The sequence below is a fragment of the Corvus hawaiiensis genome, chromosome 8, assembly GCF_020740725.1.
Source record: "Corvus hawaiiensis isolate bCorHaw1 chromosome 8, bCorHaw1.pri.cur, whole genome shotgun sequence".
NCBI classification, from domain to species: domain Eukaryota; kingdom Metazoa; phylum Chordata; class Aves; order Passeriformes; family Corvidae; genus Corvus; species Corvus hawaiiensis.
Genome location: NC_063220.1, coordinates 923,887 through 949,495, shown reverse-complemented (window position 1 = coordinate 949,495; position 25,609 = coordinate 923,887). Strand labels below are relative to the sequence as shown.

At 50.9% G+C, this 25,609-nt stretch overlaps 1 protein-coding gene across 38 annotated transcripts in view; it reads left to right on the top strand.

The window, feature by feature from the left end:
* Positions 1-2,792: 2,792 nt before the first annotated feature.
* JAKMIP3 (Janus kinase and microtubule interacting protein 3) overlaps positions 2,793-25,609 on the top strand; it is a 52,783-nt gene continuing 29,966 nt past the window's right edge. For 12 of the 38 annotated variants that reach the window (XM_048310876.1, XM_048310874.1, XM_048310872.1 and 9 more), the window contains exons 1-3: positions 2,794-3,259; positions 19,773-19,909; positions 25,291-25,443. The gene's annotated coding sequence lies outside the window, so the exon portion shown is untranslated. Of the gene's footprint in view, positions 3,267-14,475; positions 14,775-14,810; positions 14,885-15,532; positions 15,621-19,772; positions 19,910-25,290; positions 25,444-25,609 lie in introns of those variants that run through there. The other 26 variants (XM_048310890.1, XM_048310889.1, XM_048310892.1 and 23 more) reach the window with 13 other exon arrangements.

Genomic DNA, 25,609 nt, shown 5'->3' with positions numbered 1-25,609 from the left:
CAGACAGCTTCAACTTTGTGTTTGGTTTTCAGCCTGTGGGTTGGCCTGACATGAGGGCTCAGCCCAGTTGTGAGGGACAGGTATTTCAGGCATTGCACAGAAATTGTTTGCAATCCCAAACTGGTGATAAACTTGCATTAGTTTAAAAACTGAGAGTATTCATTGAAGTTTTTTTTGGTTTCTTACTAATAAAAATCAAAGTAATCTACCCTCTTCCTAGCAGCACAGTGTAAGACAGCGGGAATTTCAGGACCGATTTGGGAAAATGTGCCTACAACTCCCTGGCAGGAGGGGACAGCCGGGGGGGTCGGGCTCTGCTCCCAGGGAACAGGGACAGGAGGAGAGGGAACGGCCTCAGGCTGGGCCAGGGGAGGCTCAGGGTGGACAGCAGCAGGAATTTCCCCAGGGTGCTCAGGGATTGGAAGGAGGTTTGGAGTGCCCATCCCTGGAGGTGTCCAGGGAAGGGCTGGAGGTGGCACTCAGGGCTCTGGGCTAGGGACAAGGTGGGCATGGGGCACAGCTTGGACTCGATGGGCTGGGAGGGCTTTTCTAACCCAAATGATTTGGTGAGTCCCTGATTTTTGCTCACCTGTGCAGACACAGGTCTCAAACCCTGCTGAAATCTGAGCACTTCCTGTCTCCATTGCACCCAGGCTGGTCATTAACTTTCCTGGCTGCCTCTGGAAATTGAACCGTATGTGTATTTCATGGTGTGCATTTCTTGGAATAAGGTTCATCATTAACCACCCAGCTGCTCTGGCTCCCTTCTGAGCTGCTCCTGCTTTCCCGGGCTGTTGACGTGGGGCAGTAGAAGGTGTCCCTGCCCACAGCAGGGGTGGAATGGGATGAGCTTTAAGGTCTCTTCCAGCCCAAACCCTTCTGTGATTTTCTGATTCTGTGCTTTTGTTCTGTTTGGAGAGCTAATAAAGAAGCCATGTCCACGGTGTGGCTGCTGCCATGGCAGGGCTGTGCTGAGTGTCCTGGGCCGTGTCTGTCACGTTCCTCAGCAGCCCCCGCACACTTTGTGCCCTGTTTCTGTGGTGGCTGCACAGGGGGATCCCTGCCTGCCCTGCTGCTCGGTGTCACAGTGAGCTCAGAACCGTCTGCTGGCACAGCTGAAAGGGGGCACAAACCAGGTTTAAACCAAACCTAGGGTGCTGCTGGTTTGCTTTTCAGTCTTACAGTGGAAGAAACTCTGACCACTTCCAGTGTGAATCAGAAAAGCAGAGCATGAAAATTCTTTCAGCTCTTCTTTACGTACTAACTTTAAGTTTTTAAAGTCCGTTCCCATTTTTGTACAGCTCAGCCCATGGAAGTTGCCAGAGGAATGCTTGTCCTGAGCACCTGCCAGCTGAAAAACAAACCCCAGTTCTTCAAGTGATGCAAACCATTGCTGGGCTCTTGCTGTAGGTTGGTTACAACACTGCCTGCAACGTGACTTGTTTTGCTTACAAACTCCCACAAAGTGTTGCAATTCAGTTCTAAAAATAGAAAATAGTTTTATTTATCCCAAAGCTGTCGTTGTCACAGCTCTCAGAGCCACAGCCAGTCCTGCTGTCTCCAAGTGCCTCTACATGTCCCTTTGGCAAAGGATAACTGAACCACCGAGCAGGGAAGAGGCAGGAGAAACACAGCATTGGTTATCCACAAACACAGGAACAGGTTTCTAAGGAATCTGGGTGGCAGTCACATGTTTCTTGTCCTGCACAGTCGTGAGCTTTGGATGGAGGGAAAATGAAGATTGTCAATGGAAAGTTCCAGATACCTAGCTATTGTTTAAGGGGGAAAAAAACCCCCAGACTCTCCTTTCTAAAACTGAGACTGTGCTCCAGGGGAGGTTTCTGCTTCCCAGCCCTGCACTCAGATCCCTGTGTCATTCCTGTCAGCAGTTCATGGATATACACTGGGAACAGTTCCCAGTCTCCTTCCCAGTCTTCACTGTTTCTCATGTTAGGAAGACACAAAATCAAACAAATATGCCCTATTTCATCTTTGCTTATAGAGAACTCTGTGGTGTGGGGATGTTAGAAGTATCTAGTACCCAAATGCATTTATTTTATGTGTATTTGTGATTAATTTCGATAGAAAAGAGAATTTTCAGTGGGCAAGTGTGAATATTGGCAATGGTGTTTCCTCAAGTATGAGGAGCAGTGGGACACAGCACACTGGGCGTTACAGACCTGCTTTATATCAGTGGGTTTTAGTCCTCATTTCGTACCTTACAGGGCTTTGGAACAACACCTGCCTTTTCCCAACTTCCCACCACTCCCACGTGACTTCAGAGCATGCTGGTACTCAGGAATGCCATTCCCATAGGAGATAAACCCCACTGCCTGGCCCTGCACTTCCAGTGTGGATTTCCATAGAACATGGACCTGCTGAAGTGAGTCCAGAGCAGCCCCTCTGCTCTGGAGCCGGGCTGGGAGAGCTGGGGGGCTCACCTGGAGAGGAGAAGGCTCCAGGGAGAGCTCAGAGCCCCTTGCAGGGCCTAAAGGGGCTCCAGGAGAGCTGCAGAGGGACTGGGGACAAGGCATGGAGGGACAGGACACAGGGAATGGCTTCCCAGTGCCAGAGGGCAGGGCTGGATGGCAGATTGGGCAGGAATTGTTCCCTGGGAGGGTGGGCAGGCCCTGGCACAGGGTGCCCAGAGCAGCTGAGGCTGCCCCTGGATCCCTGGCAGTGCCCAAGGCCAGGCTGGACATTGGGGCTGGGAGCAGCCTGGGACAGTGGGAGGTGTCCCTGCCCATGGCAGGGGTGGCACTGGATGGGCTTTGAGCTCCCTTGCAACCCAGAACAGCCTGTGATTCCATGATTCTACAGCTTGATCCCATCCCCTTTGCTAGGAGCAAGTGCAAAGGCTGGCAGCTGTTTTAAATCCAGATGCCCTTCAATCCCTCCCTGCCCGTTTCAGCGGTGCAGCCCTGCCCGAGCAGCAGCTCCGAGCGGGCTCCAGCTGTGCTGGATGCAGAGCTCTGCCTTCCTCCTTCAGCTGGAAATGCCGATCCTCGCAGGCGCCGGGCGGAGCGCGGGCCCTGAGCGCCGGCGGAGCGGGTTTCCAGCAGCATCCTCGGCGCGGCTCGGCAAGGGAGGGCTCTGGAGGCAGGAGCGCTGCTGACGTGCTGCCGGAGCTGCAGTGGCTCCGCAATGGCTGAGGCTGCCGGCACTGGGCTCAGCCCGCCGCCCCGCAGCGCCCGGACCCCGCAGCCTGCCGGGGAAACCTGTCCTTAGCTCCGCCGCCTGCTCGGATCCGCGCTCGGGGGTACGTGGTGAGCACATTTTACTCTACGCTTGGGGGATTTTTAGTATTTTTTATTTTATTTTCCTTCTCTGTCCTCTCAGTGCTTCCCTGGACCAATCGATGCATCACTCCTCCTCTGATCCCACTGTTAGAGGACAGAGAGGGAAAACAGAAGCGTATATAGCAGGGATGGTTTATTTGCTTTTAGCCTTTTGCAGTGTGAATCGTAAAAATCGCTTTAAATTTGTCTGCTCGAGCAGCCTACAGGTTTTATCTGAAGTGCGCTGCAGGCAGGGACCGGCGTGAGGGAGTGAGTGAGGTTTCTGCCTACCTGTGCTCCTGAATGAGTGTGCTCCCTAGTTAGTGCCTACCTATGCTCCTCAATTAGTGCCTACCTGTGCTTATTAATCAGTGCCTACCTGTGTTATGTATTTATAAATACGGGCATCATGTGTGATAGACAGACAGACAGATTTGTTGCACGTGACCCGTCTGCTGCCTAAAGACTTTGTAGGCTCCATTTTCAAATGTGTTGTTTGGCATTCTGTGTTTGAGGTTATTTCCCCCCCTTTTCCCTTCGGTGTGCTTATAACCATGGCTCTGATTTGCAAAGCTTTGCTCTCGGGTGCCAGGAAGGGGATGGCTCTGCCTGACACTGGGGCCCAGCTGCACCTTCCTGCTCCGTTTATTCCTCAGGATTTTATGGAGTCTCTGTCGCGTGTGATGCAGTTGAAATGCCAGGGTCGGTGATTGCTGCTGAATCTCCTCTGCAGCTGTAAATGTTGGTGTTTGGGGTAATCCACGCCCTGATGAATCGCTGTGACAAATAATCTGTCTCTGTGCTCACCAAGGAACTGATTCCAGCATTTCCTGTTTGCTGAACTCCATGCACTGCATGTCTCAGAACTGCTTCCCAGGACAATCCTGTTCTCATCGGGAAATCACTCTCCCCGTTCCTGGAAGTGTCCAAGGCCAGACTGGACAGGGCTTGGAGCAACCTGGCATAGTGGCAGGTGTCCCTGTCCATGGTAGGGGGTAGAATGGGATGAGCTTTAAGGTCCTCACAACCCAAACCAGTCTGGGCTTTTGATTCTATTCTGTGCTATTTAACCTAAAAAAATAAAGTTCTGTCATTTTTCTTTCCCAGCTGCCTGCTCCCTCAATCATTTTAAATGTAATTTATCTCATCCAGATTCCTTTTCCTTTCAGTTCATGGGATGCCTCTAATGACACCGTTAAAAATGCAGACAGAAATTAGAAAACACACTGGAGTTGGGTTGACTTTTGCCTGTTATTTCTCACAATGTGATACATCCAGAGAAATGTGTCTAGTACAAAATAATAATTTCCTGGCAGGAGAGACTCACAGCTGTCAGCCTGGGCTCTCAGCTGACATGCAGCATCCTTAACCTGCCACCTCTCTGCACTTGGGCTCCTCTCTCTGCCTAAGGGCTTGCTGGGTGCTTAACATACGCTCAGAAACTGGAAGTTTCTCAGGGACTGGCGATTACTTTGCTTTGCAGTGAATTTTCTGTCTGGTTTGTGTTGGCTCTTTGCAGCTATCTGATTCATAACCCCTTGTTCCTCACCTGCAAGTATCAGACTGGTAGGAATTTTAGTGTTTGTAGAGGTGATTAAAAGGCCAATGGCACCAGTGCGAGGCCACAAGAATGGCCTGACCAGAGGAAGGTGCATTTGTCACCAGGGCCCTGATGGAGAAAATAACACCCCGCTTGAATAAGGCTTTGAAGAACGTGCTGAAGGCTCGTGGCTTGTCTTGACAAATACCAGTCTGGGATATATTTGTGGAACTGTGTGCCCGTAAATCCTTCCCTTGGTATATGCTCAGTTGTCAACACCTCCCACGTGGTGAAGTTTCACCAGTGCACTGTCAGTTTACATGAAGAGTAAAACTTTGCTTCACTTTTTTTTTTCCTAAAATGCATCTCTAAAATATTACTTTTTATTGCAGATGGCTTGAATTCAAAGTAGCATCAGCAAATGAATGTTAACAAGTGAAGGCCTTTAAATAATGATCTTTAACATCTTCCCTTAAAGCATGTGTTCTCAGCTTGTCACCTTCTGTGCTGCAGCTCTTCATGTATGATCAGGAACAGAGGCTCAGCTTAAATGGAAAAATAATTTAAAAAGCAAGTCCTGAAAATTTTACACATCCTGGTTGACTGGGATGTAGGATTCAAACCCATGCAACCACTCTGGGAGCGAGACTCTAACAGGACTGAGCAATTTTAAGACACATAACAGCATTTGTATGAATATATTTTATGGTAAAAGCAGACAAATATTAGCCAATACTTCAGAAATCCAAATGAAATCACCCCTGGGATGCTGTCTTTATTTGCCCACAGTGGGCCAGGGGCATGTACCTGCATGCAAAGGAGAAGGGAGCCTCCTCATCCCCAGAGCATCGAGTGATGGCTGCTATTAGTGGCAAAATGCTAATCCATTTCTACCAATCATTTAACCTGGAAATGTAATTCCTGATTTTCCTTTGCCAATTACAGCCAAATGTGCCATGCCCAAATAAACCCCCAAAGGTCTCAGGAATTGAGTAGAGTTCTGTAGAAATGATTCTAATGGAGAATGACATCCCGGTAGATTTTTGAAAATCTCTCCAGTCCTGTGCAGACCCGCAGTTATTTCCAGGCACATGTGATCAGGGATTTGTTATTCACTGCTGGTGCAGAATCGAGATGAGGGTTCAATGGATTTCATCTGTGGAGCAGAGGCAGTGCCTGAGGAGAGAGAGTTGGGAAAGGCTTGAGAGAATGTCTGGAGGATAAATAGGTTTCCTCAAACACACAGTGCAGCAGCAGGATGTGGAGTCCTGGCTTTCCTTAAATCCAGTAGAGATCCCGAGGTCTGAGCTATTGCACTGGTGCTGTGGTCATTCGACCTTGAGCAGGTCATGTGCAAACGGGGACTCCTAAGAAGAGTCACTTTAAGCTGCAGAAAATGTCATTTCTATCCCCTTCCCTCGCGTTTCTGGCTCTCGTTTCTCCTGTTGGTGGTTCCAGCCCAGCTCAGCCAGCCTGGAGACACCATCAGGGGCTGCGGGCTGGGCTTCCAGTGAGGCCTGGGGCCCCTCAGCTTTCCCACACTCCCTGGGATGGGATCATGGAATCATGGGAGGATCCTTAAAGCTCATCCCATTCCTGTAACCATCCAGGTTTTACCGAGCGTGAGGCACAAAGGGTTGAGATACCATGAGATTTGAGCAGGGTGTGCTGAACTGAGTTTGTTATAAGCATTCATTCGATCAGGGCAGTAGTCGCTGGTCACAGCGTTGGTTTGTTTGCTCTCAGGACTGTTGTGCTTGTTCTCAGTGTCACTGTCGATGTTCCCTGTTGTGCTGGTTGTCCCCTCTGAGCGCTGGGTATTGTTGTGTTTGGGTTTGTAACACTTGTTTATGATACAATGGAATGGTCTTGAAGGAAAATTTATTTGCTTGATGTGTAGTATAATAAGCAACTGGAAAACACACTGACTTAATGGTCAAGATTTATCCGTTCTAGCCCAGATAATGCCTGCAGTGGTAAAAAGCCTTTTCTCTCCAATCAAAATGCTTTGGGGAATTAAAAACTTGCTGTACTGGTGGATCCCAACTTTTCCCTGCCTGAGCTCTCCATGTTCCCAGCTGTCGCTGAAGGAAGCGGGATGGATTTTTGGTTTGTAAGCCAGCCCCGGTACTTCCCAGAGCCGTGGTGGGAACCCTGGCCCTGCAGGGCCGGCCCGGGGGCTCAGGCAGCCTTGTCACCCCGAGAAGCTGTTCGTTGTTCGTGCTGCCTCTGGAAGGACTCCTTCCGCAGTTCGGCACTTCCACCTTTGCCTTGTGTCTGCTCTTTCCTCGAGTTCCATGCGGGGCCCCTCCGGCCGCTGCTCGGGGAGCCCAGAGCGGGCAGGGGCCAGGGAGGGCTCCTGTCACCCACAGCCCCTTCCCAGCCCTGCCCTGCCGGCACCTCCGGGGACAGAGGCAGCTGGAAAGGGGCTCAGGCTGGAGCAAAGGAGGCTCAGGGGGGACCTTGTGGCTCTGCACAAGTCCCTGACAGGAGGGGGCAGCCGGGGGGGTCGGGCTCTGCTGCCAGGGAACAGGGACAGGAGGAGAGGGAACGGCCTCAGGCTGGGCCAGGGGAGGGGCAGGGGGGATATTGGGGAAATTTTCTTCATGGAAAGGCTTGTCCAGCCCTGGCACAGGCTGGCCAGGAAGTGTTCAAAAAGTGTGTGGATGTGGCACTTGGGGACATGGTTCGTGGTCAAATGTCAGCCTTGGCTGTGCTGGGCTGGCATTTGAACTCAGGGATCTCAGAGGTCTTTTCCAGCCATAACGATTCCAGAATTCTGTGATTTAGCAGGACAGTCAGAGACAAATCAAAACAAGCCTTTGGAACAAAGGGTTGTCTTTGGGTTTAGTTTTCTCTCCTTTCCTGAATACACAGCTGATTCCTGAATTTGCACACGCAGAAATTCCAATTCCACGTATTGCCGATCCCAGTTTTTAGGGACAAAACCAGCACTGCGAAAGCTCTGGACTTTGCTGGCTTGCAAAGTTGCATTGGGAAGGAATCTCATTAGGTTTTATTCCCTTAGGATACACTCAGGCTTAGCAGGAGTTAAAGGAGCTGTTGCTGGCATGTGCCCCTTGTTACCTGTCAGTCACCCAGCAGGTCCAGCAGCCTGACCTGGTTCCAGGCTGAGGCAGCTCTGCCAGGCAACACTTCCTAAACAAAGGTAATTTTTTGCTTTCTTTGGTCTGGAAATTTTTTATTTAATTCCCCTCTTACTAAAATATCAGTGTGTGTCCTAGGATTGACTTACGGGTTTGGCCTGATAAGGCTTTACAACCACAAATCACGTAAAAAAACATAGTGCAGAAACAAGCAATGCAGCAAATAGGATATATCATGGATTTGAAGAGGAATGGAAAAGATGGGGATGCCTTCCTGGAGTTGTCCTGCAGGAAATAAGAAGTGGGTATGGATGCTGAGACAGGAAAAGCAGGGGGCACAGGGATGAGGAGAGTCACTAAGGCTGGTGTCAGAGTTACCATCAAGAGCAGGAGCAGACAAATAAACATGGTCTTTTTCCCTCAAAGCTGGTTTTTGGTGTTTTAGGAGTTTTGGGGGGTGTTTTTGGTATTATTTTGTTTGTTCAAAGGGAAAACATGAAATGGGAGTGTGTGAAATGAGTTTCTTCAGCAGTGCCCAGTGACCAGCAGGATCCCAGACTGGTTTGAGAGGGAAGGGACCTTAAAGCCCAGCTGATTCCACCCCTTGCCATGGGCAGGGACACCTTCCACTAGCCCAGGTTGCTCCAAGCCCTGTCCAGCCTGGCCTTGGATGGCAGGAGATGGTCAGACTCGGTCTGGTGTTGACAGAGGTGGCACATCCCAACAGTGTGAATAAACCCCTTGGAATACCCAGAGGGAGCTCTGTTGTGCAACGTGAAAATCAGTAAAGGACTCGTATAAGTTTGGGGGAAAAGTCTTAGTGTAAAGTTTCTTTTCTCCTCCTTTCCTCATAAATTCCTTGCCATTATGGTGTGAAGGTTCTCTTTCCTTCCAAGAGCTGAGCTGAAGTTTGGATGTGTTTTACTGTAAGAGCAATAACAGTTACAGGAAGGGCACAAGTTGTTGGTTCTGTGTTCTGCATAAACATGTGAAACTAAAGAGAAATAAGTGCTCTGCTAAAAATATCAATGCTGTCGTTTAAAAATAAGCCAGCCAACAACTGAATTTGAGACTGAAGAGTATTACACAGGCACGAATGTTTCGTTTTTTGCTTCTATTTCCGTGTCAATCACCACAGGGGTATCAAAGAGTGTTAGTGAGCTCCGGAGCAGACGTAGCTCCCGGGAAGGAGTGTCTGCACAGGCATGGATGTACTCGTACATCCCAAATCGGGAGTGAAAGGTAGGCAGTGAAGATCCAAGGGGTTGTTAAAACAACAGCTGCATCTTTGGGACAGAGTTTGAAGGTATTGCTGTATACCAGCACTAAATGACACCGAGTGATTCAGTTACTAATGAACCCTGCCCTGGGAATGGTGAAATTGCTCCTGCCCCTGGCCAGCCCTCAGGCGAGCGCCTCAGCTTTCCACTTCCTCAGCATCCTTCAGCTCTCTGGCACTTCTTGAAATTCCCTGTTTCTAGGAATGCTCGCAGTAATTCAGGGTGGGAAGTAAGGGCCCTGTGACCCCCTTGTGTCTGTTGAGCATCACTTTAACTGAGGGAGCTGGGAAGGGGCTGGAGCCCCAGGAGCGGCTGAGGGAGCTGGGAAAGGGGCTCAGGCTGGAGCAAAGGAGGCTCAGGGGGGACCTTGTGGCTCTGCACAAGTCCCTGACAGGAGGGGGCAGCCGGGGGGGTCGGGCTCTGCTGGCAGGGAACAGGGACAGGAGGAGAGGGAACGGCCTCAGGCTGGGCCAGGGGAGGTTTAGGTTATACACTGGGAAAATTTCCTGCTGGAAAGGGCTGTCCAGCCCTGGCAGAGCTGCCCAGGGCAGGGATGCAGTCCCCATTCCAGGGGGGGTTTAGCAGCCCTGTGGATGTGGCACTTGGGGACACGGTCAGTGGTGACTGTGGCAGTGCTGGGGGAACAGTTGGACTCAGTGGTCTCAGAGAGCTTTTCCAACCTGACCAATTCCCTTATTGTTGCCGTTAGTGACACATTGGGGTCCTGTGAGCATGGACCTGCTGTGCAGGTGTGACACAGGTCCTGCAAGGTGAGCCCCTGGCCCAGCTGATTCTGACCACGCTCCTGGCTCAGGTGAGCATTGGTGCCGTGGGTCCAGCATAGTGTGGGCTGAGCATGAACTAATTAAATAACGAGTGAACTTTGAACAAATATTTATGGGTATTTAATGTTGTGGGTCAGGACCTGCTCCTGGGTGCGTAAACAAATGCAGAAGTAGCCTCAAGGCATTGTTCCCTGGGATACCAGGGAGCATTTTGCCCTTCAGTGTCTTGTCAAGATAATCTTTAGTGCTTGGATAGTGCACTGGGGTGTGTAGGGCTGGCTGTGACCGGGGTGTTTCAGGTTTACTGAGGAGTGCTGTACTTTCAGCTGTAGGAACATCATTTCATGCCTGCTTATTTCATATTAATGAGACTCCTCTATTTAAAGTAACATGCGTGCAAGCTTCGGTCCCTCCAGTTTCCCTGGAGTTCTGAATTCCAAGCTAGCTTGACTCATTTGGAGTAAAATTTTTTGAGAAGTTGTTTGGTTTTGTTATATCTAAATTTAGGCCATCAGCCAAGCAGGGCTGGTAGGAGTCATTTGTTACACCAGTCGTTACTCCATTGCTGTTGTGTTTTCACACGGAGGCTCAAACCCATTTTTGGGTCTGGGTTGTGTCCTGCCCACTGCTGACAGTAAAGCTCTATTGAACATCAGAAATGTGAAGTGAAAACCTGCATGGGCCAAACTTTCTCCTGGAGATCAGAATCTTGTGTCATTTCCTCTCCAGCCCCTGACAGGTCCCGGTCACTGATTCCCAAACATGCCTTAGTGCAGTGAATGCTGAGCACTCGAAGTCAGCCTGCTCTCAGAAATGTGTCACTGTCTCAATTGTCTCCTTGTGAGCAGAGGGCTGGGAGGGAGCTCAGAGAGAAAAGCTCTGTGTGAAATGTCACATTTGGCAGCCTTGCATCACCTCTTCAGAAAGTTTCATTTGAATCCTGAAATATTTGTAATATTCTTGCTGGGATGTAGGATTTGTTTTGGTTTTTTTAAAAAACTCCAACACATCGACTTTGAAGATTAAGCATAAAAGTTATTTTTAGCACTTGCTGCTAAGTCATCAGAGATGATAAAGGAGAAATAACAACATTTATAGCTCCCTTCTCTTTGGCAACAGCAGAAAAACCCCATCCTCCTTCCTGGCTGAGTAAGGAGCTTTCCTCAAGTTGACCTCAAAGCCCACCCAGTGCCACCCCTGCCATGGCAGGGACACCTCCCACTGTCCCAGGCTGCTCCAAGCCCCAATGTCCAGCCTGGCCTTGGGCACTGCCAGGGATCCAGGGGCAGCCCCAGCTGCTCTGGGCACCCTGTGCCAGGGCCTGCCCACCCTGCCAGGGAACAATTCCTGCCCAATCTCCCATCCAGCCCTGCCCTCTGGCACTGGGAAGCCATTCCCTGTGTCCTGTCCCTCCATGCCTTGTCCCCAGTCCCTCTCCAGCTCTCCTGGAGCCCCTTTAGGCCCTGCAAGGGGCTCTGAGCTCTCCCTGGATCCTTCTCCTCTCCAGATGAGCCCCCCAGCTCTCCCAGCCCGGCTCCATGGCAGAGGGGCTCCAGTTTCAAAATAGGGCTTTAAAATTCTTGATTTTAATTAAACATAAGTGCTTCTAAAAATTCAAATGCCATTCTAAAACATTTCAGTTTCATTTCTGACAGCATCTCGATTTTTCATCTGAATGTTTTGACTAAAATGATTGAGAAATAAATCCATCATAAAAAAAATGTTCCAGGCAGCAAAGTTTGCCACAGCATCTGTGTGAGGTGGTGGAGTGCCCATCCCTGGAGGTGCCCAAGGGAGATCTGGACATGGCACTCAGTGCTCTGGGCTGGAGACCAGGTGGGGGTCAAGCACAGGTTGTACTTGATGGTCTTAGACGTCTTTTCCAACCTAAATGATTCTGAGATTCTGTGTGTGAGATACTGCCTTGTGCCTGCAGCCTGTGAGAGCTCACTGGAAATCTCAGTTGCTGATCTGCAGCAGTTATTGCCCTTTTTTTAAAAAAAGAAAAAGAAAAGGCAGAAGAAGAGCGGGTACGGCCTCCATGGCAACGGCAGCGGCTGCCAGGCTGCTGAGCTCTGCTCTGGAGCTGCTGCCTGGGGAAGTTGCTCCTGAGGATGTATTTGTTTTCAAGATCTGTTTGGCTACAAGCCCGTTTGCCAGCGAAGAAAGTCGTCTTTTCCTTAATCCAGTCAGGAGAGGGATGGTGTCGCTGTGCAGGGATGCAGCGGAGTCTCGGATCCTGCTGGGGGCTGCCGGAGAACCCCTGGGGAGAGGCCTTTCCCTGGGTGTGGAGGGGAGCAGGGAGGGGAGCAGGGAGGGGAGCAGGGCAGGACCGGGCAAACTTTGAGCACTGAAAGCTCTGTTCAGCTCAAAACAGGATATTTCATTTCCATTCCCTCCGGTTTATTTCCTACTCTACTGGAAGGTTCCCAGCCCACGGTATGGGTTGGAAGTGTCCAAGGCCAGGTTGGACAGGGCTTGGAACAACCTGGGATAGTGGAAGGTGTCCCTGCCATGGCAGGGGTGGAGTGAGAGGAGCTTTAGGTTCCTCTGCAACCCAAATCAACCTGGGATTTTAAGGATGTAACAAATACAAGAGTCAGACTGCTGAAAGAAGTGGCTGAGTTTGAGATGGAGAGGTTACAGCCTTTCCTCAGGTCTGTCTCCCCTCTGCCAGAGGCATTGCTGGTGTGTAATTAGGGGCAGTCTGGTGGATTCTCTCCTTGGGGGGGTCTGGGCTGGTGCCTCCCTTCCCTTTGAAGCCAGGCCAGTGGCTGGAGCTACTGTGAGCAGTAACTCTGGCAGCAGGAAGACAGCCAGCCGTGGTCTCCTGGGGGTTTAGAGGCTCTTTTAAATTAGGATTCTTTAGTGCTTGAGGCTAATATTGATTTTTTTTTCCTGTTTTTATTGGTTTTTTATTCAAGTATTCACCTCATGTCTCCTGCGTGACATGAAAATGTCATTCTTCTGCTTTCTTACTCATTCACTCATTGAGCCATTCTAAAACTCAACTGCACCTTGTATTTCTCTTTTTAAAGAGGATACTGTTCATTGGCTCATACCTGAAAACTGTACCTGATAGTTTTTAATATTTTAATTGTTTAAACAGATCTATGTCTGCAGAGGTGTCAGAATTCTGTATGTATCTTTTCTATACATATGTCCTCTGTATCTCTTCTGCACCAACTTTTGGCTGCTGCTGAAGCACCCTGTATCTCAAAACGTGATGGTCAGAAGCTTTGTAACCTTGAGGACTTTGTTAAATCCATGGAAATTTGCAGGATGTGTTTGGGATTTGGTAGTGCCAGCACAGGAGGGAAAACAAGACAGTCCTTTTATGTAAATGGCATCTGCATTCTTGCTTCTAATTAAAAATCGAAGGGAAAAGCTTTCTGTAATTAAAGGACGTATTTGCTAATTTGTCACAGGCTGGGTTCTGGAGCACTTCTGGTTGGATCATTCTGGAAGTAACTTCCAGCTTTTCCTCTCTGTAGGAACAGGCACTTTTCTCATGGTCATAAATTCCAAGGGCAGGGCAGGGGTGAGCAGGGACAGGGCCGTGTCCGTGTGTCCAACCTGGATTGCTGGGCCTGGAGCTGTGGGTGCAGCGCTTCTGGAGACACCTGCACATGTGTAGGGTGGTGTAAGAGCCTGGGGGTTACACTGGGACAGGCTGGGGATTTTGTAGTGTGGATCAGCGTTGGCTGCTGAGCTGTTGGAGTTCACACCTGTACCAGAGGCAGCCGCAGGTTGCTCAGCTGGGTCGTGCCCTGTACCTGTGGTTCTGCCCGCCCAGGCAGGCTCGGCCTCACAGAGGGGGATCTCAGCCCTTCACAACTCACCTGAGATTCCCTGGGCTGTTCCTCCGTGTTTTGGGCAGGGCAGAGCCGCGGGAAGCAGTGGGGTTTGGCCCGTGGCCCAGGGCTGGGGTGAGGAGCTCTGTCCCTGCCGTGAGCCGCGGGGTGCAGGGGGAGCCTGCTGCCTGTGGAAGGGCCAGAGGGATCCTCCCCGAGCCAGCCGGGCAGCGGCCTCACTCGGGGGGCACCTGCCAGCCCTGCCAGCCTCGGGCAGGGGCTCCCCGGGCAGGGGCTCCCCGAGCTGGGGCTCCCCGGGCTGGGGCTCCCCGGGCTGGGGCTCCCCGGGCAGGGGCTCCCCGGGCAGGGGCTCCTCGGGCTGGGGCTCCCCGAGCTGGGGCTCCTCGGGCAGGGGCTCCCCGAGCTGGGGCTCCCCGAGCTGGGGCTCCTCGGGCAGGGGCTCCTCGGGCTGGGGCTCCCCGAGCTGGGGCTCCTCGGGCAGGGGCTCCTCGGGCAGGGGCTCCCCGAGCTGGGGCTCCTCGGGCAGGGGCTCCTCGGGCTGGGGCTCCCCGAGCTGGGGCTTCTCGGGCAGGGGCTCCTCGGGCTGGGGCTCCTCGGGCTGGGGCTCCCCGAGCTGGGGCTCCCCGAGCTGGGGCTCCCCGGGCAGGGGCTCCCGTTCCGAGCTCCAGCTCAGCACAGGCACTCGCACATCCCAGCATGTCCGGCTCGGAGCAGCCGAACTCCCAGGCTAGCAATGAGACGTCACCTTTGCTTTTCAATCCAGGGTAGGTAGAGGCTGGGAGTCTTTCCTTCCTCGCCCAGCCCGGTTCCCATGCAGGCTTTGCATTTGATTTTTTTTTCCCCCAAGAAACCGTTTCCTGTTGTCGTAACGTAACCAGATGGGGAGGGTTCAGTGGAAATACCTCGGGAGAGGCTGGCAGAGCGGTGGATCCAGGAAGCAGATCCTCCCCGTAATATTGGCACGGTTTGGTAAGTTCCATCTGAAAAATAAAAAGCTGCTCCCTTTGCTGAGTCACAGCCCCTCGGAGCTGGAGCCGTGACAAGCCGGGAGACGCCGCGCTGCTGGAGTTGAAGCAGAGGTGAGCAGAGGCGGTCCAGGATGCTGCCCAGGTGCTTTTCTCGCCTGAAATGATTTTTTAAATCTCATCGAAGTGCTTCGTAAGTTTAATTCCGGCTGCGGGAACGTGCCGCCGCGTTCGTGGCTCGCAGGGTGGGGGCTGATGGCTGTGCCGAGGCAGATGCCGGGCACATCCCGGGGGAGCCCCGGCCCGGCCGCGGGCACGGAGCGGCGCTGCGGGCGGTGGCACCCGCTGGGGCTGCGGCGCTGCCCCTCCCGTGTCCCGGGCACGGCGCTGAGCCCTGCCCGCAGGCTGGCAGCACACGGACTGGGGGCCAGAGGGGCCGGAGGGGCCGGAGGGGCCGGAGGGGCCGGAGAGCCGCTGCCCGGTGCCAGGGGCGGCTCTGCCGCCGGGGCCGGCGCGGTCCCTCCCGCTCCGCGCAGCTGCAGCAGCGCGGCCGATGCTCTGCCGGAGCCGCTCTCCCCGGTCCCAGGCTGTCCTCGCCGCTACAAATCCCTCTGCAGCCGAGGCCTGGGGCTTCTCCAGGCTCTGCGCCGGGCTTTATCTGCTGGAGTTTAACAGCTTCGTTTGTACCTCCGTACCGTGTTTCAGTGCTTCAGATGCACGGTCCCAGGTTGGTTGTTTTCTGAAGCTTTTTTATCTTCTCAGGTGCACAGAACTGGGTGTCAAATCCAGAGGAATTTATGCAGGGAGGAGGGAGCTGGGATTGCTGAAGGAAAGACGGGAGAGGCTGCAGGTAGGACAGGGACACAGCAGCATTTCCTGAGCACCAGTAAAATGTAGCATTTGACACTTGAAATTAATTCTGGTTCTGTTGAAATGCTGCCAAGATACGTATTATCTAGACAGAAAAAATGCTCTTGGGCTGCTGTTTCCAATGTATCTGTAGTCATTTCAATTATAGATTTGTTTTTTAAGGCAAATCTGAAGTTGTTATGATTGTTAGACGCTTTTGCCATGTACTTTTAAGTAAGTTTTTAGAAAGTTTAAGAAAACTCAGTGTCTTTAGGAGCTGTGATGTTGCTGATCTGTGGGTAATCAGCCCACCTCCAGCTGCCTGACCACTGCAGGTCACTGTGGCCTGAGCTGACATCCCTGAGGGATGGAGCAGAATCATGGAATCATAGAATCACAGGCTTGATAAGGTTGAAAAAACCCTGAAGATCATCAAATCCAGCTACTGACCCACACCACCACCATGTTCACCTCTAAACCATGTCCCTAAGTGCCACAGCTGCGTTATTTGAACACTTCCAGGGACGGTGACTCTACCACTGCCCCGGGCAGGACTGGACAGCCCTTTCTGTGTAGAAATTTTCCCTGATCTCCAACCTAAACCTCCCCTGGTGCAACTTGAGGCTGCTGCTCTCATCCTGAGGAATTCAGCTGGGACCTCTCCTCCCAGCCCCTTGCCCCATTCCTGAGCCTCTGGGCTCCTTCCCTCTCCTCCTCGCCCAGCAGGGCTCTCCCAGACTGTGTCACCGGGACGCCTGTCCCATTCCTCTGGCTTTGCACAAAGCAAGACCAAAGCAGGGTCTGTGATTTCAATCCAGAAATAAATAAACGAGAAGGACCATGCTCTCCCCCAGTGGCAGAGTGCAAACCCCTGCGAGTGTCAGTCCCAGCAGCCAGCCTGCCCTGCCCGCTGCAGGTCAGGGCTGATGGCTGGGCTGGGCTGGAGGGGCTGACCTGTGGTGGCTGCTTTTGGGGCTGGCTGCTCTGGGGGCTGCACCACGGACTCAGCTCCAGCCTTTTCCTCCCCTGTTCAACCTGGCCAGCGGTGGTTTGACCCCAGGAGCAGCAGAATGATGGGCAACTGCTCCCAGGGTTTGTGGTGTGTGATCCCAAGTGGAAGATTCATCTTTCCACCGGAAAAATAATTTCATTTCCTGCCAGTGCCCACAGGGTGGTTTCTTGTTCTTGCATTAGTATGAAAAAGTAACTGAAACATCGTTTTCACCTACACAGTATCAGTCATTAAATAAATTCCTGTTTAATGTCCCTTCCAAAAATCACAGATCCTGACTTTTATTACCTGGTCACACCTATTATGTTTCATTTAGGAGAATTTGAGTGGATTAACGAGTGCCTATCACTTAGCTTTCTGCAGCATCATAATGCTTTTCCTCTGATTTCACGTCTCCTGCCACTGTAATACCTTATTTACATTGCTGTGTGCACAACAGATGTCCTCAAGATCAAGTAATGACTTGATCTTTCCTCCTAAATCTCTGTGTGCAGGATATGTCAAATTGTATTTTTAAATGTAGATTATCTTGTACTTTCACAGATTGAATTTCATGTTGCTAAGTTACCTGTTTTTTCTAGTTTGAGGTTATTGTTTTATTTTTTTTTCCTTTTGCCTGCCTTGTCCTCTCTCGTGATTGACCTACATAATCCTCTGTTATTGGCAGCTTTTTGTGTCCTGCCCTTTACTCTTTACCAGGTCACCAGAACACCAGACAGTGCCAGCCCTAGCTCTGGGCCTTGGAGCTGGCAGCTGAGAATCTCCTCCCTTTGTTTTGATCCCCCATCTGTGGCTGGAGTTTCTTACCCATCACACTGCTCACTCTTCTCTCAGGCACAGGGTGGGATTGTTGGGGTGCCCTGTGCTGACTGGGAGCTGGACTCGGTGATCCCTGTGGGTCCCATCCAGCTCAGCCTGTTCTGTGATTCCACGGCTCTTTAGCAGTTAATTACAGGTGTGCACGACCCTGAAGTGTCCTTGTGAAACTGAGATCCGACTTCCATTCTCACCTCCCCATCACCTTTCAGTGCCAGGATGCACTGAGGTCACTCTGCTGCCCCGAGCACAGCCCACGTTTCTGAGCCCCTCTGCCTGCTGGCAGTCGCTGGCTGGCTGGGCAGGGGTTCCCTGGCCATGGGCTTCTCTTGTGGATGTAATGAGCCATAGGAATTTGCGTAGTTTCAGTTAAAACTCTCAAGCTCGGGTTAGCCCCGAGCAGAGCAGCCACAGCTCTTGCTGTTCCTGCTGCTGCCCCTCCAGGCGCCCAGAGCTCTGCAGAGCCACAGTTCCACCCTCGGGGCCCTGGAGAGCGGCTGGAGGGACAGATCCCTGCAGGAAGCGATCCCGGTGCCCTGGGGCAGCCCGGCTGCAGGCAGAGCCCGGTGCCTGCGCTCCCAGAGCAGTGGTCAGCCGGGAGCTCGGGAGCCAGATGGACACGGGCTCCTGGCTGCGGATCAGCGCAGAGCAGCCCTGCGAGGAGCTGCTTTCCCTGAAGGAGGAAATGCAGAAGGCTAAAAGACTGGAGAGCCCTGAACTCAAATCCCAGATTACCCAGCTGCCACACTAACCCAGTAGCTGGGAAAGGGCTCCTCTGGAGCTTCTCCAGCCTGTAAATGGAGATGTTGGTGGGAATGTTTCCCCGGTCATTATGTAGCACATTTCTCACAGAAAAGCAGGGCCAGTGCTTTTCCTGATCATCTGCACAAGTCCTTGACAGGGAGATTGCTGCAAGGGAGGGGTTTTCTCGAGAGGAGGCATCAGCCAGGAGATGCCACTTGGGAATGAGTCACTTGGCCTCAGAGGTGAACTCCAGGAAGTCAATTTTAGTGACCCAGTAGAGAGCACAAGCAGAAGCAGCTGCTGAAGTTCCTCTTTTCCCGCTTTCTTTTTTTCTTTTTTCCTATTTATTGTTAGTCTTGGTTTAAAAAGGTTATAAAGCTCTTGTGTTGAAAATAAGATTTTCCCAGAGAAATGGATCACAGAATCCCAGCCTGGTTTGGTTGGAAGGGACCTTAAAGCCCATCCAGTTCCACGCCCTGCCATCAGCAGGGACACCTCCCACTGTCCCAGTTTGCTCCAAGCCCTGTCCAGCCTGGCCTTGGACACTTGGATGGGGCAGCCACAGCTGCTCTGGGCAGCTTGTTCAGCCTGGCATCCTTTGACTTCAGATGTTAAAGTGAGGGTGAAACAGCCTTTTCTTCCCCTCGGCTCTGGGTCTGCCATGGTGCTAGGAGGCCTGAAACCCTCCTACTGATCCATTCAGTGAAACTGCAGGGAAGTGGTACCTGCATGCCAGGCAAATTGACTCCAAAGGTTCATGCAGCATTTCAAATCAAATCAGCTTTAAAAAATCAGATTACAGCTGCAAAGTCCTCAGCCATGTGCATGTGGTGCGTGCAGAGCCGTCCTGGCAGAGCTCCCCTGGCCAAGGGCAGCAGCACGGGGTCACCTCCGTGGCTGGGGGGCCTGGGGGGCCATGCCTCGATACCTCCGTGCACACAGGGTTTGGCTCATGCCACACCAGCGCTTCCCACGCCTCTCTGAGTGCTTTCCCATGTGCCTGCAGCCTTTTCCTTCCCACCTGTAGCTCTGCCTCTCCTCTGGGAAACAGGGGCTTTGTTTTGCCAGGTTGGTCAGGGTTTCTGGTTCATCATCTGGGAGGACATTCTACTTTTAAGATTTTATTCAATCATCTTCCAGGGACTGCTTTTGTTATGAAATCCTTTTTATAATGGATCTTTATAGTTGGAAATATTTATTTAGCCAGTGCCTAAAGGGGCTCCAAGAGAGCTGGAGAGGGACTTTGAAAAGGGCCTGGAGGGACAGGAGAAGGAGGAATGGCTTCCCACTGCCAGAGGGCAGAGTTTGGTGGGATATTGGGAAAGACTTGTTCCCTGGGAGGGTGGTGAGACCCTGGCACAGGTTTCCCAGAGAAGCTGTGGCTGCTCCTGGATCCCATTTTAACAGTTTATGTGTTCTGAACTCATTTGCCATCTCTGGATTAGGTCTCTCTCTTCACCTTCCCCAACAACATCGTGCCAGAAGCTTGACCTGGTGAAAGCAGCACAGTGTCTCTCAGTTGCTCTAATGCAGATCTTCCTGCCCCCAGAATGTACCTAAAGCTCTCTTGATCTTCCCTAGGGACCATCTTCCCAGCTGAGACCACGCTGGAGGGCTCGCACCTGATCCCATGAGAGTTGGTCCTGCCAGCCCTTGCCCTCGCCCCGCGGATGTTGGTGGGACAGGAATGGTGTTAATCCCTGGCACTGCCGCCCCCGGTGGGTACCACCCCCTCACAGCACATCTCCAACACTCCGGGAGTCTGGGCATACTTCTGCTTTCCTTCTAAATCAGAATTTATGCTTATTTGTGGGTATTGTTTATTTATGTTTATTATTGTGTTTCTGAGCCGAGGAGCATCACGTTTGCTATTCAGTAACAGGACTGGCATCAGGGAGGAGACTCACAGCAAGTGTCACAAAAAGGTTGTTTAAACCAGGATATTTTGTAATGAACAATGAGGTTTGAAATAATCTGATCCTCAGTGTTTCAGCCTGTAGGAACAGCTTTCCACTAGAGCCTGATGGACATCTCCCAACTGTTTGCATTTGGGAGATTAATCAACTTGCCTTCAATTCTTGTCTGTTGCTGTGAAATGTCAATTTTTATCTTGATTTAGAGCTGGGCACACACCTACTGAGAAATAAAACACACTGTAAAATAGGAGTGTAATTTCTGGATAGTCCTGCTCTATCTGTCTAGCCTAAAGAAAGGTTCCTGCTCCCATCAGTGTCTTTTCCTGCTGTCCAGTTCCTCACAGCTGAATTTAATGATGATGAGTCAGTCTGGAAATTAACCTTAATTCTGAAATCCAAAGCACAGTGGTTTTGTTGCCACTGTTGAGTCTGCTATTTTTCAAGCTCATTTATAAATTGAATAAATCCAAGAACTGTAAATCTTTTATAAGAGTGTAGCAATTAAATACTGCCTTTTCCATCCTCAAATCCAGCTGTGTTGTGTGTTGGTGCCGAAGAGGGTTGGAGAGGTAGCATTAAATAGTTATTTAGGGATGTTAATAACATGCTTAAAATGTTGCCATCAAGTGCTTTTGGACCGTGCGATGCCATCTGTGTTACAGTTGATTTAGTTAATTATACAGGCATGAATTCCTTGGAAGAAGGGATGGCATTGCTCTGACAGCTTGTTTGTGAGCAGGATAACACAGTGACACACTATTAAACTCATGGAATTAAATCTAAAATATATTCCTCACTAATAGTCCTCCCCAAATTATGCTGAGTTGCTCCCGTTCAACGGATAATTTGGATAGGTGTGTTATTGGAGTTTATTGCAGAAACTCCAGTGGATTTTTTTACCTTAAATACTGGGGGTTATCTGAGAAAAAGGAGAAATTACTTTCCTACCTACTCACCTGTTTTTAATTAATTATTGCTTGTTCTGCAAATTAGCCATAAGAGTTGTACAATTAAACAGGTACCTGTTGGGATTTAGCAGCAATTGTGTCTGCCAGTACTGCAATTCAGAGCAGTCCTGAGCTGGAAGGGACCCACAGGATCATCCATTCCAGCCCCTGGCCCTGCCCAGACCCCCCAACAGCCCCACCCTGGACATCCCTGGCAGCGCTGTCCAAACACTCCTGGAGCTCTGGCAGCCTCGGGGCCGTGCCCATTCCCTGGGGAGCCTGGGCAGTGCCCAGCACCCTCTGGGGGAAGAGCCTTTCCCTGATCTCAGCCTGAGCCTGCCCTGGCCCAGCTCCAGCCATTCCCTATAAACCATAATTAGCTTCATAATTGACACCCAACTATGTTTTGCACTTCAAAGAAAACCCAGAAAAAACCTGTGCAAAACTTACAATGAGAAACAAGAGGATGGAATTTCGATCCGTGGGTGTGGCACAAACAGGTGACTTCACACACAAGGTGAGTCTGTGTAGAGGAGTCTGGAAGCTGCAAATGTAGAGCTTACAAAGGACATGATCCACCCATTGATGAGTTAAAGTCAACAACGGTGGAAGGATTAATCTCTTGAGGAAAAATTCAGGTCAGTTGGGATTTGACATGTGTCTGTTACAGCTGCTGCTGGAATTGATCTAATCCATGGCAAAACTTGGGCTAGACTTCCATCTGCAGGAGCTCTACTGGATGTCAGGGTTGGGGCGTGAGGGGCAGAATTATTTTGAATTTAAAGCAGATATTATTTCATCAAAGATAGGTTTCAGAGCTTGCTTCGCACTGGGAAGCGCTGGTTGGTTATTTATTTCCCTTATGGAAGTGGTGACTTGCTCTACACCAGCCAGCCGTAGGTAATGGGGTGCATTAACTCTGCAGTGTGGGGAGCCAGCAACTTCCTCAGCAAAAGCATGGACAAGTCAGATGTGCCTCTCTGGACGTCTGGGTTGAGTTACCCATGTTGCTTGTATATTTTTAAAAAAGAATTTTATCAGATTAGTCTCAATCTAAACAGAACAGAGAAAAACCTCATAGAATGTCCAGGGCAGGGAACGGAGCTGGGAAGGGGCTGGAGCCCCAGGAGCGGCTGAGGGAGCTGGAAAGGGGCTGAGCCTGGAGCAAAGGAGGCTCAGGGGGGACCTTGTGGCTCTGCACAAGTCCCTGACAGGAGGGGGCAGCCGGGGGGGTCGGGCTCTGCTGGCAGGGAACAGGGACAGGAGGAGAGGGAACGGCCTCAGGCTGGGCCAGGGCAGGCTCAGGGTGGGCAGCAGCAGGAATTTCCCCATGGAAAGGGAGCTCAGGCCTTGGCAGGGGCTGCCCAGGGAGGTTTGGAGTGCCCATCCCTGGAGATGTCCAAGGAATTCCTGGAGGTGGCACTCAGGGCTCTGGGCTGGGGACAAGGTGGGGATGGGGCACAGGGTGGCCTGGATGATCCTGGGGGGCTTTTCCAACCTCAGAGATCCCGGGATTGGATTCTATGGTTCTGTGTGTGAAGGAAATGCACAACACAGCCCTGTGTGCAGGACAGTACATATCTTGGCCATTGCTTCTTGATCTCAGCTACCTGCTCACTCCTTTTCCCATGTAATTTCCAACAGGTTTTCTTCTCATGTTGCAGCTGAGTGAGCGATGCACTGTTGTGACAAATGTTTATATGGATAAAGCCCAAAGCACAACTCCAGCATGGGAGATGATTGCATTGGCTTAGCGTGAAATTCCTTTTCAGAGGAAAACTCATTTTCTTGCATTCAGATCTATAGGCTGGTGCAATCCTAAATGGAACATAGACATATGAGGAAGTGGGAACTCAGCCATGGACAATATTATGTTTTCTTTCTATTATAATATTTTGAGGTGCACCAGAGGCTCAAAAAGGTTTGTTTAAACTAATTCATCAGAACAATTTGTCAAAAATAGAGAACACCAGTGCTCACAGGGCTGTGGCAGATGTTGGAAATGTTCCATATTTGTAAGATCAGTGTTCTGCTTTCAAATATTGGTACCTTGGGTAGGGATTAATTCGCTTATTTTTAAGCATGGTAAAACATTCATTTCAGCAACTACTACCTAGAAAACACACTTCCCAATTAGTCTTGATGTCTGAATTGCAAGTCAGGAGGCAAAGGGAGCGCTGAGCCCTGCTCAAGGCAGCTCTGATGCATTATTGATGCTGTTTTCAATATCAAACATGCCAGGAATCAGATGCTTAATCTATTCTCCCAGCATCAAAAATACGATGACCTTTCTGTTCTCTTAAGGTGATGTGTCTGATAGCTGCCCCTTCGGTATAACTCCTTGGAAAAATAAAGGAGAAATCCAAAGGCAGGTGACTGGTTTTCCAGGGAATGTCTCCTGTGCCCGGCGCTGTGGGGAGGGGGTGCCAGGGAGCTGCTCTGTTCCCTGTAGGGACGGGGCTTGTTGAGGGTCTGTGCTCAGTGCTGGCACCTCGGCGTTGGCTCCCGAGGTCCTCGTGTGTCCCCCGATGTCTGAGCAGAGCCCTGGGAGCAGCAGCTCTGTGTTCCCTCAGCCCAGGATGAGGCACCTCCTGGCTGCCTCTGTATCAGCACAGAGGTGCTGGCTTGGGAACGTTTTTATGGCCTGTTTTTCTCCCAGTATTTGTGATAACTGTTCTTTCAAGCCTGGCCTGGCATTTGGCCCCGGGTCCCAGCTGGCTTCTCTGCGCGGGGCGTGCTCCAACAGACACGGCTGCTCCTGCTGCAGGGCCACACTTCTGTGAGCACAAACGACCACTTTCATGGCTCCAACAATGACACTTGTCCCCGTGCACACACACAGGGTCATGGTTGGCACTGGAGCTGCCTTTCTCTGTCAGTCCTATTTCCATCCTTATCCTGGCAATAACAACATCTCTGCTCGCTGGGGCAGCTGCCAGGGGCTGAGCTCTGCTGTCTCCAGCATCAGACCTGGCCGCAGCATCACACACGGGCACTGCCACTTCTTCACCAGTGCTCACCTCTCCACTGGTGTCCAGAAGGGAAGGCTCCACCTCTGCAGGCTCCTTCCCTTTACTCCTCAAAGGAGGGCTGCACGTCTGTGATGTGGTTTAGTGGGCAGGGTGGTCATTCTTGGACTATCTGTGCAGGGCCAGGAGTTGGATTTCGATGATCCAAGCAGATGCTTGGCATGAAATGTGTCAATTCATACCATTAACCTTCGTAACATTTTAAAGAAAATTAAAAAGCTGCAGCACCGTATCAGGATATGTGGTTCTACAAATTGACCTCAGACAGAATTCCCACCAAGTGAACTCTGCTCCACAGTACCAGCTCCTGAGTTTTCTTTTCTGTCAGCACACAAATGTAAATTCTCACAGCCCTCGTCTGTCAAAAAGAATCCTGTGAGCAATTACTCTCTCAAATCCTTGTACCATTCAAATTATGATTTGTCTGCCATTCATGTGGAAGTGGTTAAAGCTTGTTGGTCGCTGCTTCTCGTTTCCTCAGATTGTGAACTAACCTGGCTCACTGCTGCCTCTGCCTTTGGAGGAAATCCTCTAAGAAAATAATTGTAATGTGCACAAAGGCCTCATTCGTTGCAGCAGGTAGAACTCTGTGCCTGTGGCTACGTGCTGCCCCATTTTTTATCAATAAAGAAAGAGGGTTTTAAACCTCCATTGCTGTGTTGTGTCTGCCTGCACAAAGCAGCAAGAATCTTAAATGCAAAGAACATCTACTCATTATAGATTTTTCAGGCAATATCTTTAAAGTTTAATTTATTTCTATTTCTTTGCCCAACCAAACGTTTCTTTTTATAGAAACTTCCAGGCTACAAACTCAGGCACCAGCCTGAGAAACAGCAGAACTGAGACTGTTTGTACCACCTTGGTTTGGACAGTTAATACCAGGAATGTTATTTTATTCTCCCACTTGTTTCTCTAAGTCTCAGCCTCCCCCCTCTTCCTCTGAGCCAATGCAGATGTGTAGTGACTCTCAGCAGCTCTGCCCTCCCAAACTCCAGCCCCTCTCCCAGATGCTCTGAGCACTGTCCCAGCTCCATATCCCATTTTTATATCCCCAGAGCAGCTGCCTCTCTCGGCTCTTCATTCCCTGATAGGTTCAGGCTTTTGCTCTTAGAATTCAAACCAGGCTATTTTTTATTACAATGTTGTTGTGGAGGTTGGTTTTGTTGCTATTTTGCTGTTACCATTTATTGTTACTCTCTCATTGCAGCTGCCCTGACCTGTTAAGCCCCATCCCCGTGCCTGGACAGGGGACGGTGCCTCCGCTGTGGTTTGACCTCGAGTCATGAGGGACAGACCGAGGCACTGAAGGTCATCGGCCAAGAACATTGCTGCCCACGTTAACAGGATTAGTATTAAAAAGGTGGGAAATATTTCCCCAAATTTGAGCAACGGAATTTTGTAGCATGACCGTCCTGTGATTCCATGGTTCCATGATTCTATGAAAACAGTCTTCCCAGCGCTTGTTGTCTCCGAGCTGTGGCAGTGCCAGGGGCTGGTGCGTGGATGTCCCTCCTGAACACCCACAT